Source organism: Schistocerca americana, chromosome 2 (genome assembly GCF_021461395.2).
Source record: "Schistocerca americana isolate TAMUIC-IGC-003095 chromosome 2, iqSchAmer2.1, whole genome shotgun sequence".
Taxonomy (NCBI): domain Eukaryota; kingdom Metazoa; phylum Arthropoda; class Insecta; order Orthoptera; family Acrididae; genus Schistocerca; species Schistocerca americana.
In genome coordinates this window covers 622,185,480-622,201,842 of record NC_060120.1, presented here as the reverse complement: position 1 = coordinate 622,201,842, position 16,363 = coordinate 622,185,480, and the positions used below count along the sequence as shown (strand labels likewise).

General features: G+C 43.5%; 1 protein-coding gene across 10 annotated transcripts in view; it reads right to left on the bottom strand.

Moving 5' to 3' along the window:
• Positions 1-16,363, bottom strand: part of LOC124596278 (protein muscleblind-like) — a 590,664-nt gene that overhangs the window by 324,031 nt on the left and 250,270 nt on the right. The gene's annotated exons all lie outside the window — the stretch shown is intronic.

The window sequence follows — 16,363 nt, the reverse complement described above, 5'->3', positions numbered from 1 at the left end:
GTTGATATTATTATGAAATTAACTGCTACGACCGACAGTTTCTCAAGCTAAAATTGCTAGGTACTCTTACTGATTATTTCTTAGTACTCCAATTACATTTTCAAGATCAGAGACCAGTGACAGAATATGTATCTAGCGGCGATAGGAACCAGGTTTCCAGGATTGTGCTGCTATCCAGAAACGACTTATCTCAAGAACGAACGTACGGCATCTCTTAGGAGTACGAGAAAAACAGGCGCTATTGTTTAGTAAGCAGTGGAAGATCAAGGCGATGCCAGGCGAACTGTAATTACCTAACTGTGTTGTGGCATTAGTGAAATTCAGTGGGGGTGGTATGATGGCTAATGAACTGTTTTACAGTCATGGGGTCCGAAAATTAGTTTCGGTCGATGGCTAAATTAAAGCGTCGTCTTGGTTCGAAAGAATCGGACGATTTGTCTTGACTTAGTCTTTTCAGCGTTCTGACTTGGAACTCATGGTATAACTTTGGGGTGGACTAAAGTGTCCGTTAGGTTCCAGAACGTTTTGCCCAAATACAAGGCAACTACTATTTACCAAGTTTCAGTATGGAACTAAAATGTGGACGATAAACGCTACACGCAAGCAGAGAGTAGAATCCTGTGAAATATGGTCCTACGGAGGAATGCTGTAGATTAGATGGATATAGCTAGTAATTAAGAAGTCATAACGATTTGAAAAGATAGGAAAGAACTCTATGACACAACACTAAAATAAGAGGTAAGTTGATAGGACACATCGTGATGCATCAAGGAATCGTAAATTTAGCAGTAGGGGGAAGATAAAAGTCCTAGGTTTGAATACAGGAAGAAGCTTCAAATGGATGATGCGCAATAGTTATGCAGATATGAAAACTATGACACAAGATAGACTGGCGGGGAGAGCTGCATCATCGCAGACTTCGGATGGATGAATACAACATCCGTTGTGAGGAACATGGCTTTTATCTCTGGTGCGAAAAGAATTTGTAACCATAGATCTTTGCCCATCCATTGTGCTGTTACGTATGTAATATGAGGGGGTATTCATTTCAGAACATTCGTCAGCAGCAGCATGATCTAATTCTGCCTAATATAGCTAACTTACGAGGGGTAGTCCTAAAGTTTTAATCATCACCTCTAATAAAAAAGCTAATTTTTGTATGTTTGCAGGTACATATCTGAAGTCTCTGAAATTCCTGCTCGACAGTACAGTAGCACGTTACTAAAGGAGCCAACACGAAACATAGTTTTTTGGCTCCTCTATCAGCGTACTTCGGAACTATTGCACGGAGATTTGAAAATGTACCAATACTGCAGACATATAGCTCCGAAGAAGCAAAAAATTAATTACGCAACTTTATTTCTTTTAAGTTTCTGTAGTTCCATCTTACGTACATTGGATGGGACTGCGATTGATCAAAGACTTGAAAAAATTAATATCGACCACTGTAATTCTATTAATTATTTCAGTTGACTGCCTGTAAGGGTGCCTTATTGACTTCGTCTTAAGGCCCCGACACATGTAGCTAGATAAGTCATCTAACCGTCTGTGATATTATAGAGACCAGTAATTTCAAATGGTTTTTGTAGATTTCTAAAACTCCTCTGTAGTTAGAGGCCTGAAGAGTCCACATCTATAGTGCTTAGAGCCATTTGAACCATCTGAAATCCACGTCTACGGAGAAGTTTTAGAAATCTACGGAAACCAGCCGAAATTGGCAATGCATATAACATCACAGACGGTTAGATGACTTATTTAGCTACGTGTATAGAGGCCTGAAGATGGTGCCAGTGAGGCACCGAAACTGGTAGACCAATAAACTAATAAAATTGCGCCTGTCGGTATTCGCTTTCTTCAAATTTTTTTTTCAGATAGGCAATTAAAACTTTATGACTACCCCTCTCAAGTTACGTGTATTAGAAAGCATATTAAATCACGCTGCTGCTGCTGATGATGATGATGATGACGATGGTCATGAAATGAACGTCAAACTGTCTCCCGCCTCATAAGTCTACAGTACGGAGCTGGTCGGGTGGCGCGAACGCCAACGGAAGTCAAAGTTGGCGCTGCGTGTCTGAAGAATACGGCGAGCGCTTCGCAACCCATTTCCCGCAAGGATATTATCTGCGGGAGCAGCGGAGCGCAGCGGCCCAGCGGCGCCTGAAATTCGCGCGATTCCTGTCCCATCCCGCGGCCGGCCTGGAAATAATACGCGCCATCTCCCGGGAAACTTTATCAAGGCACTGAGCAAACCCTGAGATCTGATACGTTCGTGCGCCGCAGCAGTCGATCGAGATGGAACTTATGAAAGCCCGGAAACCTTAATAAAAAGGGCCACGCATCCTTTTTTTTTTTTCAGGAGGAAGTCGACGCAGCCGCTAACCCCGTATCACATCTCTTCGGCATGTTCCACATATACGTAGAAAGCGGGGTAACTCCAGAAACTGTCTCCAGGCAACAAGAAGGCTCCGTTTATATGACTTAGAGTTAACGCAAATCTCTCTGATGAGAGAAATTCGTTGCCAGCCATTGTCTCGTATATTACACGCAATGAGCAAAAGAGTCTACTGTCTGTGAAATATGCTTTGTGATAGAACCTGCAGCAACAGAAACAATAAAAATTCAATTTTGTACTTATTTTACTTTTAGAGTTGCACATATCTTTTTCTGCTCGAGTTTTATTGCACGCTATTGCCAAAAGAACAGAAAAAATCCAAACATATAATAATTTATGTATGCATCTATGTACGTATGTATGTATGTGTGGATATATATGTATGTTCTACATCTCTTCCTAAACCACTGGACCGATTTCGACTAAACTTGGCACACATACCCATTACTGTTAGGCAACAATCGCTGTAGAACCGTCTACCTATTATAGTTCAGGATATATTACCTCATAAACAATGAGATGCGTGAAAAATAGCCGCATCATGTCTGAAGTTTAAATTTATTACTTCTGTGCTACTAACTCTACTCGCAACTTATTTCGCAGATAGTAACCACGTATGCTATTAAATACACCTACAAAACTACATCAAAGTACCACACATAGTTCAGGACGGGGCCAATGAGTTATATGCCCCCCACCCACAGCGCATTTGTGACGTCACACTAGTTCCCTTGTCCACCATATTTCGCGAACTCTCGGCTCCGTGCAGGGCCCACGGAAAATCAATATGCCAATGAAAAGGTACCCACTAAAGGTCTTAACTCGGTCGTGTGCCATCGAGAACTTGTGAGCATTTAAACGAGCAATTGAGAATATTGTTATACTCTTTTGAAATAAACGCTCGCTCCCCATTGTAGACGACTCTTGGGTTCGTAAGACTTGCAGACTCATGCTGTGACGTACACATCGCGGTCTGTCTTTCTCGTGGGGCTAGGTTCAGGAGATATGACACCGTAAACTCTGAGATGCGAGAAAAACTACCACATTGTGTATGACATTTACATTCATTACTTCTTTGCGACCAATTATATTGGTAACACATTTTGCAGACACTATCCATACATGATACTGAATGTGCCTATAAAGTTATGCCATTGTATATCACACAGATCGAGAGACACGACGTAAAAACACTAAAGAGCGTGAAAAACTGTCGCATCATGCAAGACGTTCAATTCTTTTACCTCTTTTTCTAGTAATTCTATTCGCAACATATTTCGCAGACAATATCCACGTATGCCGCTGCATGTACCTAAACAAATAAATCGTTGTGTGACGTTATAAACACTGAGATGTGTGAATAAATGGCGCATCATGCATGAAGTTTTAATATATTTATTCTTTGCTAGTAAGATACTTCTACAGTCGATTCAACTTAAGGAAATACCTGACACCTGGCAGCGCTTTTGACAGCCTTCAGCTGCAAAGCGCAAACGGCTGTAGATGAAAATAATAGCCCTCTATAGAACTATGAAGAGACATTGCAGTAGAGACGTCTACAAAATCGCGTTGTAGACGCGCGAAGCAATTGTACTTATACATACACAGTTGCTGTTGCAACCATGCCTAAGATTCTAAACTTATACATTTGTATATCACGCACATTTCTTTGTAAGACTGTTTCATAAATTCAAATGTGTTTTCATTAATATGTGGAAATCAAATTTTTTCTATGTTGCACTACAAACCCAGTTCATTAATTGTTTCTGTTTCTAATAGAAAATGGGCAAAATGAATATCGTGTGTGTGTGTGTGTGTGTTTGTGTTTGTGTTTGTGTGTGTATTTGCATGCGTGCTGGCGCTAGAAAGTAAATTTTTCGAAATTAGTTCACACATTTTAGTAGGCTAGACTTTTTCGATTATTTCATTAACTTGAATCACTCTAATCTCATAATATTTTAATACAAGCGTTAAACACCCCGCTACAGGGTGAAGGGATTAGCTTAAAACGTCATCATTTATAATCATCTTTGTCGTTGTTTGTCTTGGCATCGCCACTACCACCATCCCTTTCATTGCCAACGTCATGTTCCGTAGTCCTAAAAGAACCAACGCATAGCTGGTTTAGTCTGTTAAATAGTCTCGGTACAGTTTCTAGGTGGTCTCCTCTTAAAAATGTAAGAGGATGCCGGATATACTTCAGTTCCGCCCTAAAGGCTACGTACACAAGCAACCGGAGTAACTGTTTGCAAACAGTTAAGAGTATAGCACGTTCGCTCTCACTACTTGTAAACGTAGCGTTACGCCGTCCGGGGAAACGCCTGGCCGTGAAAACAGCTACCAAAGTCAAAGGCGAGATAAAGCCTCACGACATGACGCTTCATGCGAGAGGAGGAAACGGCTGATTAACAATTTTGCCCGAAATTCACATTCAACTGAGAGATGAGAGCAGAGGCTGGTGACGAATGATTGGACACGTAATTCTGCCCACGCTAGTTCCGATCTCGATCACACCATCCTCTTGCAGGTTTTTAGGTACTTAACTAAATCGCCACAGTACTGAAATGAAACTTGTTGCAAATCTAAGAATAAGTGCTATGTTTCTAACGAACCTTTTACTGACCGTACGTCTGAAATTCGTCACGCAGGAAAAGGCGCAAACACAATTTAGATTGTAATTATGGGCTTAGAGGTGCTCTCAAATACCCGCGTTGGTAAGTACACAAGGAAGGAATGTAAGAAAGAAAGTTAAGAGATTAACAGTGGCTGACACTGAAGGTACTAGAGCCGGAACATTTACGTAGTTGAGGGGTTTGGGAGTAGACCACAGTCCTGTTGAATGAACCGTTTCAGTGCATACACTACCCGTTTTAATAAGATTTCGTACCTTCCGTTTCCTTCCATTATCCAACGACGAGACAAGTTTTGAAAGGTAATGAGAATTAGGTGCAGTAGCCATGTTTCCAGCCTACTCGAGGAATTAATGTGAACGGAAGGAACATTATAATTCAACGGTCCGTCGAGGATGAGGCATCGGACATGGAGTAAATCCAGTTTCATAAGGATAAGACAGGAAATCGTCCGTGGTCTTTTCATAGTGACAATATTGTCATTCGTCTCATGAAACCAAATCCACGAAATTAATTGTATTCACTGCCATGAATAAAAGAGGAAGAACCGTAATGCAATTAAATATCAGCGAGGTACGATTACAAAAAACTGAACTCCAATTTAGCAAATTTCTCGCAACTGTTAAACATTTTTTGCGAGACCGGGATTTCCGCATTCCGCGAGCGGTCAATTAAACAATCGGACTATGGATAAGCACCCACATCCATTGAAAACTAACAGGAGGAAAATCTGTGTGATAATGAAAGTTGGCGTCGGGCTTGAAGGCGTCTTCCTTCATATAGCTTAATCGTTAAGGCAACTGGTCGCGAAATGTAGGAAATACGGATCTTAGGAATTGATGTAGGGATTTTCATACCGTTTTCACTACTAGAAGAGCGATTTATGAGGAAGGTTTATGTATATAATTTATTGTTTATAGTAGCGATGAGAGTGTAATATGCATATTGATATCTGTTCTACAGTTAATTGGCGTTTGGAGTGACATCTCGTGGCAGTCATGGGAGCTAAGAGCTAGTCAACTAGAGAGGAGGCGGTATCTAGCGGGAAGAGCAGTAAACAACCGCCGCAGTTCCTAAGAGCAGCGACGCTTGACTTGAAACTATCCATATTATAAGGTCAGGCACTACTGCACGGATTTAGATACGGCTTTCACTTAGACAGACTGATTAACAACGAAAGTTTGTGCATCAGTACATATTATACAATTTGTGTATATTACTATGTATTGTGCACGAGTTGTCAGCCCAAAGGTACTTAGTCCTAATATTCATTAAATTACGGATCTCAGCCAGGGCTTTGAACCCACCGACTCCAGACTGTGGATCCTGAGGGAACTGCTGAGCTGACTCGCTTGGTCTAGTGTAGGATTCAAGTGAAAAGGACTAAACGTCGAAGTTCAATGTTCCTGCGAGTCCATCGCACCGAGAGTCGCGGAGGATTTTAATGCAACTGGTTGAACCCAATGAGAACGCATCTTATCAGAATCAGTGTGAATCAAGTCACCACGCTAAATTCTTTCCTGGTTACGGTTATTTTGATGCCGATAATAGCTACAGCCCGTGTTCGTAAACAGTCGAGCTGAGCAGCGATCTCTGTTTGTTTGTACGACACCTGTTTACGTGTCGCGTGGACGCTTTTCCGAGCTCCGTAATCTTTTCAGCAGCTCACTCTTACGCCTGGGGGTCGTAAAGTGTCGTCGGTGACTCAGGCTGAATAATTTTGACCGGCTCCTGCTGTCTGCACAAAAAAAGAAAAAAAAAAAAAATTTAGAAAAGAGGGGAAAAAAGTTTCCCTTTCGTTACACCGAACTGGCGTTCCGCTAAAAATACAGGAAAGCGGGAGCGTGAAAAATAGGTTGACACGTTACAGACGGGGGAGATGGGCAGCGGCTAGGCGAGCTAAATCAGGAAGCGTGGACAGTTCCGAAGTTGGCACCACCTCCGGCCCCTGTTGAAATAAACTAATTGCCGCTCAGAAGTCTCAAAGCCCGGCCAGCTTCGCGTTTCCCTATTCAGCAGCGCCCACTGCCTCGTGTGTTTACCGCGATGTATTCTCTTTTCAGAAAGTGAAAGAATCACCGGCGTTTGGAAAGTTTGCGACGCGTGCTAGTGAGATATCGAGCAGTATCAAAGCAGGGGGGGGGGGGGGGGGGGGGAGCGATAAGAGAGCTGCGAAGCAGCCGCCTGCTTGCTGTGTGACTCGTGCGCTGCACGCTTGACTAACCGTGCGTGACAGCCCAGAGCCTAGCTAGCAAGCAGCGGGCTGTGGTGCAAGCAGCGAATGCTCCGCGAAACACGAGGACAAATTCGTTTTATACAATGGCAGCACGTGTAAATTCAACAACAGTTTTACGAAAAGACATCGCATAGGAGCGACTGATGCCCTTGTGTGCACATGTAATGTATTGCGAATACATAGAAAGAAGGATCCTTTATTGTATGATTATATGATAGCGGGACAAACAATGGTAGCAGTTACTTGTGTAAAATATCTGGGAGTATGCGTGCAGAACGATTTGAAGTGGAATGATAAAAAAAAAAATTAATTGTTGGTAAGGCGGGTACCAGGTTGAGATTCATTGGCAGAGTCCTTAGAAAATGTAGTCCATCAACAAAGGAGGTGGCTTACAAAACACTCGTTCGACCTATACTCATGAGTATTGCTCATCAGTGTGGGATCCGTACCAGGTCGGGTTGACGGAGGAGACAGAGAAGATCCAAAGAAGAGCGGCGCGTTTAGTCACAGGGTTATTTGGTAAGCGTGATAGCGTTACGGATATGTTTAGCAAACTCAAGTGGAAGACTCTGCAAGAGAGGTGCTCTGCATCGCGGTGTAGCTTGCTGTCCAGGTTTCGAAATGGTGCGTTTCTTAATGAGGTATAGAATACATTGCTTCCCCCTACTTATACCTCACGAGGAGATCACGAATGTAAAATTAGAGAGATTCGAGCTCGCACGGAGGCTTTCCGGCAGTTGTTCTTCCCGTGAACCATACGCGACTGGAACGGGAAACGGAGGTAATGACAGTGGCACGTAAAGCGCCCTCCCCCACACACCGTTGGGTGGCTTGCGGAGTATAAATGTAGATGTACATGTAGATGTGGAGACGAAAAAGGTATGAACTAAATAACTTTAGGATGACAGAAAAAGAAAGTCAGGCAGATCAAACATTAAGATGAAAGTGTCTAATGAGGTGCAGATCTTCAAATGGTTACCACACTGTTAGAAACGACAAACATTAAAATTCACACTTCTGGAGAAGTTATGAGCTTTGATATGAATAGCCAGTTACTAATTCGGATCCTAGGTGTTAGACCTTCATCGGCAGCTTTATAGGGAAACCAGGAGATTCGTACGAAACTTGCGAACATTTATAGTTTTAAAAAATAACAGTGTTTGGAACAAGTGTCGTTTGGATAATAAAGGGAAAACGTCTTTAAAAATAAACCGAACGACGTGAAATGATAACAATAAATTTATGATACAGCCTAGTATATTCATTTACATGTGTCCAAAAATGTGTTTTGCATTCCGAAAGTTTGTCCCGGCTTGTATGGCGGGCAGAAATCAGGGACTGCCACGTTACCTACAACTTCAGCTCGGCAAACATTTTCAGTTACAGTAAGCACGTTAGGCGTTTGCAGCAATAGGTAAAGCGTAATTCAAATATGTTCGTCGTTTCGGGAAGTATAATTGTTTAGCGAAGTCAACCTGTACGACGGTGGAGATAATGGTCACGGTTATTATCTATGACGACGATCTATACAAATTATCCAGTTAATAAATACTTTAAAAAATAAAATAGTATTTATAGTAAGACAATGTGAAAAGGGAATCTCTTATTCAAGATAATATGAAAAGGGAATCTCTTATTTAAGATAATATGACAAGGGAATCTTTTATTCGCGATAAGTTATCTTTGTAAAATATGGATATGAAGCCGGCTATTCATTATCCCCTTTTGGCTACGATAGTTAGAAGTCTCATTTGCGTTAAAATTTTCCACAAATAGCACGTTTTACCGCAAAATCGGTGTGCAATGTCAGAAGTTGGTTAAAAAACCTATACAACGATACCTCATTTATCCCTATACGATTAGTATGTGTTGGTTTGAAAAATAACATAAGTGATAATTTTGATACCATGTTAAATATGCGAATAAAATGAACAATCTCCGTAGAGGTGGCAGAAACTGACTCAGCAAAATAAGAAATTGGCGTACACACTGTTGTCGTTCATACTTTTCCCAATGGAAAGATACCTTTTCGTTTTATATCCATCTTCTTTGGGCGGTAGTAGTATATTTACATCAATGTATGTTTATATCATTGTACGTGGATAATACTTAAAAGCAGAATATTTCTGAAACATATGAATCATGAGTGGATTGCTTTCTCATGAAATCAAAAGGCGCTAAATATATTAAAAAGTCTTATTTGTAGTAAGAGCTGTATGGAATGGTGCAAGTTCTTTTTGTTGTTAATATTATTGTTGTTATAAATGACCATAATAGCTGAAAATGCAGAACACGTAAAGGAACGGCTCAAATGGCTCTGAGCACTATGGGACTCAACATCTGTGGTCATCAGTCCCCTAGAACTTAGAACTACTTAAACCTAACTAACCTAAGGACATCACACACATCCATGCCCGAGGCAGGATTCGAACCTGCAACCGCAGCAGTCGCGTAAAGGAACGTGCTTCAAAGGTGAGAAAGTATCTCCAGATTAAATTAGAGACATCTGCCTGCTGATTTGTATCACTCACTTTTGCCCTAATGATTGCAGTGACGTGTAGTGGCAGGATTCCTCGAGACACCAAAAGCTTTGGGCAAGCAGCATGATCCACGACTGCTCAACCGTCGCCTAAAACGCATAGAGATCGATCGGACCTGGGTATCAGATTTTCTCAAGAGTGTTGAAGACAAGTGACCTGGGGGACGACACAAGCTCGTTCATATCCGTTGAGTGTTCCCCAACCATACTGACATAATAAGGAGAGTCTTACTGAAAGTGCAGGATACATGAAGGCTGCCACAGACGAACAAATAACTGCACGTATAGGAGAGTAGATTCCTCTATCGTTCGCCGGTATATGCAACAAACAGCTAAATATGACGGACAGTAGGTTTCTGTGTCGTTCGCCGATGTACACAACAAACAGATATATCGTTCACCAGTATACACAACAAATAGCTGCACATTATCGGAGAGTAGGCTCCTGTATTGTTCGCCAGTGTACAAACTAATAACTGCACGTGCTTTGTTAGTAGGTTCCTGTATCATTCGCGGTATACACAACTGATGCATGTGACCGAACATTTTGTTCGTGTGTCGTTCACCGGTATACAGAACAAATAACTGCACGTGATTGGACACTAGGTTCCTATATCGTTCGCCGATATACACAACAATTAGTTGCAAGTATTCTGACAGCAGGTTACTGTATCGTTCGCTGAGTAGAAACGATACCACACCTATCAGGGGCCCAATTTCATCACATGAAAAAAAAAAAAAAAAAAAAAAAAAAAACTATACGAGAATACCTCCACTACGTATCTGAAATGTTTCCTACTTGCCAGCGAGATGCATTGTTCCATGTGGTTACTGACCCACTTGTCTCCCGTTTCGTATGGGTACATACTTGTGAGTTGGTAGCTTCTAGACCCTATAGCGAAGTGGTGGCTATATGCATTGTACTGCTGCTCGATGGTTGTTACTGTCCATCACTAAAGTGACAAACGATTTACCGTACTGTAGCTTATCTACGACGGTTGTTCGGAAAGTAAGGAACCATCAGTCGCTGAATGGAAACCACAGTGAAAAATCCGATGCAGCTTTGCACAGATGTGTTGCACTGTGACTCTGGTATGCCAGTAGATTGCGTCAGTCACTCTTCTCAGCTCTTAGCACACAATGAGCGCTTAAAATGTCTAGAAAATAGTGTCTCCCGGCACGTATGGGCGCCTGCCGAGAAATTTCGCCTGATTTCATGCAACCCCATATAACGTAACTGTCATGCAGTTCTTTCTCACGACAGATCTCGGCCGCACACTGCATGGGCAATAAGGACGCTCCGACAGCGTTCTCGATAGGAAGTATTTGACAATCTCCCATACAGCCCAGACGTGGCTCCCTCTGATTTTCATCTCTGTTCAAATGAACTGCTGGCTATGAAGGCAATATTTCGGCACAGACATCGAGCTGCAGTACAACATAGAAAATAGTCGGAAAGCACAGGAGGCTACCTTCTATGACGATGGTATGTAAAGTTGGTACAGTGCTGAGTCGGAGCGGCTAACTGTTGCAAATAAAACAGTTTTTGCCGGCCGCGGTGGTCTCGTGGTTCTAGGCGCGCAGTCAAGAACCGTGCGACTGCTGCGGCCGCAGGTTCGAATCCTGCCTCGGGCATGGATGTGTGTGCTGTCCTTAGGTTTAAGTAGTTCTAAGTTCTAGGGGACTGATGACCACAGCAGTTGAGTCCCATAGTGCTCAGAACCATTTGAACCAAAACAGTTTTTATTTTCAGTGTGGTTTTTACATTGCGACTGATCGTTCCTTACTTTCCGAATAGCCTTCGTATTTGTTGTTACAATCCCCTGTAATAGATGGCGACACCTATCATGAACACATTGCACACCGTGGCAAATGTCTCTGGAGTCGAGCCGATGGTTTTCCCCTAACCGTGGCATGTACAAAGCCCATAATCTGCACATCAGCCTCCACAATCTATCCTTCATCGAGTGATCTGATGCCATATGTCTTTCCCAAGCTGTGCTCTACTGTACACAGAAGGCCAGTACAAGGTCTAACCACATCCTAGTCACATGACATGCTCAGTTAAAATTGTTTTTTGTTTTTTTATTTTATTCTTTTTAAAGTTCCGATCGGGAGCTAACTGGAAACCACAGTGAAAATCAAAAACATTTTATTTGCAACATATAGGTAGGTAGACCTTCCAGCAACTTTCCTATGTAGTCACCACTCTGACTTAGACATTTGTCATAGCATAGCATCAACTATTCAATATCCTTGTCATAGAAGGCAGCTGCATGTGATTTCTGCGTTCCCTACCATCGTCTGCTACATGTTTTCTGTGCCAAAATGCTGTCCTCACAGCTAGCATTTCATGTTAGCAAAGAGATGAAAATTACAGGGAGTTGTGGCTGGGCTGTAAGGAGGGCGATCAAACACTTCCCATCAAACATGCTGCAGGAGCGTCTTCTTTGCATGTGCAGTTTGCAGCTGAGAACTGTAATGAAGAAGGAAACGCATTACAGCTACGTTATGTGGGTTGCATGAAATCAGGCGAAACCCCTCGCCAGGCCCTTCACTCTTTGTGGGAGACGCTATTGTTCTAGGCATTGTGCGCTCAGAACTGAAAAATTTGACGTGAGGCGATAGACGAGCATACTAGTGACACTGCGCAACAAACCTGCGCAAAGCTTCATTGGATTTTCATGTGGTTATAATTTTGCGGCTAGGCGGAGCTTGCACAAAATAAATAAATAAAAAAATAAACCCTCCTATGGCAGTGGAAGTGTTTTCATTCCAACACACCAACTACCACTAACTGAATTTCTCATGTTAGTATAAGAACATTGTAAGTTACTGAGAAAAAGAGTTCGAATCGCTGGTTACTGAAAATCGATTACCTACCCGATACAATTGGGGAGAGGAAATGCACTTACAGGAGATTATGCAAATGTGCTACACGGTATTTATTGTTCCCAAACTGTTGCAGAATAAGGAACTAACATTTTTGTACAGAATGTAAAATGTCGTGTTGCTTCAATCTGTGGACTTACGGTTTCGTAGAGTTACATTTAAAACAAATTTATCGCCACTTAGCATCGCTCTTGTACTCGGTTCTGAAGCCGAGCTCGCTAAGCACGTCTTTGCGGTGGCGCTCATATCGCAAGTAAGCCAGTTAGAATGCTGGTAGTGGATCACATTTTCACTGCCAGTAGTTGGTAGACAGGCGTAAAGTTCCTGATGACCAGTCTTTGCGTCAATGTCCTGGATTAAATTCCAAAGGTCTCCGCAATGTCTCATAAAACGAGGGCACGCGAAACTGTTGATGGTGATCCGTCCGTCGAATGTGGACGTTAAGTTTGACGGCTCCCTTGGTGCTATTCGAGAGGAGCAGCCTGTGTACTGGCACCGGGTTTCAGCATCTGCCTTCTCTCATCGTCATCGTGCAATACAAAGAGAACACTACGCTATACACGAATCCATTACGCTCGCCGAAACTCGAAAAATACACATACCACACAAATCTTACGTATCTGCATGCATAAGGGCCATTGTGCACAGAGAAGAAACACCCTTTCCGAAAGGCGGCTGAACCCACTCATTGGGGTTTCCCAACCAACAATGCCATGCAACATTCGCACTGTCCTTATAAGTGATTACAATAGAAGAAACTAAGATTAGGGTTAAACGTTCTGTGGACGACAAGGTCATTAGGGACGGGCACAAGCTCGCCGTGTACTACGTCAAAGTAATCATTCCATCGTTTGCCTTAAGTCGATTAGGAAAACAACGGAGAACTTAAATTTGGATGGCCGGACGGAAATTTAAACCGCTGCCTTCCTGAATGCGAGTCCAGGATCTTACACACTGTGCCACCTCGCTCGGTGATCACCCGATCAGGACAAGAGCAGGCTGATATATCGGACGTATAACTGATTTTGATACGCGATGAACATGACAAGATAAGCAGCATGAAGTTCAAACGGTAATTCGTGCTGAACTACTATAATGTACTTAGAGAGCCTTATGAGTGTACTTATTATAGCGTTGTTATGATGAAAAATCTTACTAATAAAAGCTGTGGTCCAAATTTGTTTACTTTTTGAACCTGCCCAAGAAGAACTAAAAACAATAAAAGGAAAAAAATATTAATTCGAGTTAGCTGCGTAACAGAGCGTCACCATCGCTAATTGACCAGCGTAGATGATACAGAACTGTAGTGAGTCCACCCTGAGAGGCCGTCCTCAGACATACACAATGGAAAATGAAGGATATCACAACGGGGAAATTACGCTTGACCAGAGCAGGATTTTCCACATTTTCCCCAGTAATACGGGCGCTTCCTTTTCAAGCAGTGACCCCTGCCTTAGGCACGTATGGAGATGCAGAACAAAGTGCACAACATCCGCTCGAATATTTTTTCTTTCATTTTAGATCAGCAACCGTTTCAACCGATAAAGGCAGAAACTCGGTTTTTAAAAAGATGACGTGCTATGTTCTTGATTTCATTAACATGTTAAGAAAACAAGCAGAGAATCTGTAGTTACATCTGCAACATTCTTCCTCCGATACTTTTCTTAGCTGAGCAACGAATTTTGGGATACCTCTAGAGGTGATTGGGTGTAGTGTGCTCCTAAGGGCTACTACTTCTGGCATTAAACCGGCCCAGAGAGAACGCCGCGGGTCGGCGGTAGCGGGCCAGTCTATCGGGCAGGAAAGCGAGAATGGAGAGCTGGCGGAATGCGCGCTATAAGAAGCGGATATTGATTGAATGCCTGACGCGGGCCCGCCCCCGTGCATTCCTGGTGGGCTTCATAAAACGCGCTCCGGACGCGCGCCGCTGCCGTTTTATGAGACGGAGAGGAGCCACCGCGCCGGAATTCCGGCCGCGCTACCCACTACTCACTACCCACCACCCACTAGCCGCTCATCTCGCCTGCTCACCCTATAGGTCAACTGCAAGCCGTTCCCTTAATCAATCGAAGTCTTCATGTCGGTGTCATGACCAGCAAGGTGTGATTACGACGAGATTATATAGAGCATCAACTTCTTCCGCAGTTGTGTAACTCGCGGGACTGTGTTAGACCATTCTGGCATCTAAAAAACCAGCCAGTGCAGTCTGCCTACGTAGCTGAGTTGTCCGTGCAACTTACTGACATGCGAAGGACATGGGTTCGACTCCCGGTACTGTCAGAGACTCTTTCTTAGTGGGAGGACTCGATCGCAGTACACATAGCCTCTTGATGCCAAATGAGGAGCTATGTGACAGAGTACAAGTGGCCCCATATCATGAAAACTGACAACGGCCGGAAGAGCTCGCCGGCCTCGTTGGCCGAGCGGTTCTAGGCGTTTCAGTCCGGAACCGCGCGACTGCTACGGTCGCAGGTTCGAATCCTGCCTCGGACATGGATGTGTGTTATGTCCTTAGGTTAGTTAGGTTTAAGTGGTTCTAAGTTCTAGGGGACTGATGACCTCAGATGTTAAGTCCCATAGTGCTCAGAGCCATTTGAACCGGGAGAGCCGTGTGCTGATCCCACGCCTCTCCATACTGCATCCAATAACGCCATTGTCAGAAGATGGAACGGCGGTCGGTCGGTATCGATAGGCCTGCCAGGGCCTGTGAACGGGATTGTTTTATTTATGTATATACACTGTGACCAAAATTAAAGCAACAAAACACTATTTCCCCGTCCTGTGTCTAATTCACGATATAATCATACAAACTGTCACCCAGATGTCCGCCTGATCGTGTTCTGCATGGAAGGTGGCATTCCAGTCAACGGACAACCATGCCAACAACGACGTCAGGGCACCTATTAAACGAGGTAGTTTTCGTCGGGTAGCCTCACATCCACAATCGCTGTGTACACAGTCACAGACGGTGCAATGTGGCACAGAGAAGATGCCTACTAGACTTTCTACGGTGGAGGGCCAGAGAAAGAAAGGAAGCAGGACAGTCGCAAACTGATGTGGCCCGATGGCTTAGTTGAATCGTTCTGTTGTTTCTCGGTTGTAGCGAAAGTGTATAGAGGCGTAAACTGTATCCCGAAGACAGGGTAGGGCCTACCACGTGTGACTTCAGAAGAGAGGACAGTTATTTGGCTGTAAGGGTAGTACCGCCTTAGTGCCGCACGGCAACTGGCATGTGAGGTCGCAGCATCCACTGGACGTGTCGTATCGAGGCAAACGGTGTGTTGAAGGCTTCGGTAGAGTGGCCTTAATTGTAGGAGACCTGCTGTGTGTCAACCTCTGTCACGTCTTCACAGAAGGAACGTCCAGAAGAGTTATCAACATGTCACCTGGGCGGTCGAACAGTGGCCCAATGTTTCATAGATGAGTCCCGATTTAGTGTGGAGAGTGATTCACGGGTGGATTCGCGTCTGGAGGGAACGTGGAACACGATTTCGGGACCCAAACTTTGCGGAAAGAGACCGATATCGAGGAGGATCCCTAATGGTGTGGGCAGGGATCATGTTGACCACTGGAACCTCTATTCATGAAATTGTACGGGTAAATCGGCGAAGTTTCACTACTTTCAGATATCGTGACGAGATCTGGGACTTCATTTGCTGTTGTTGCGAGGT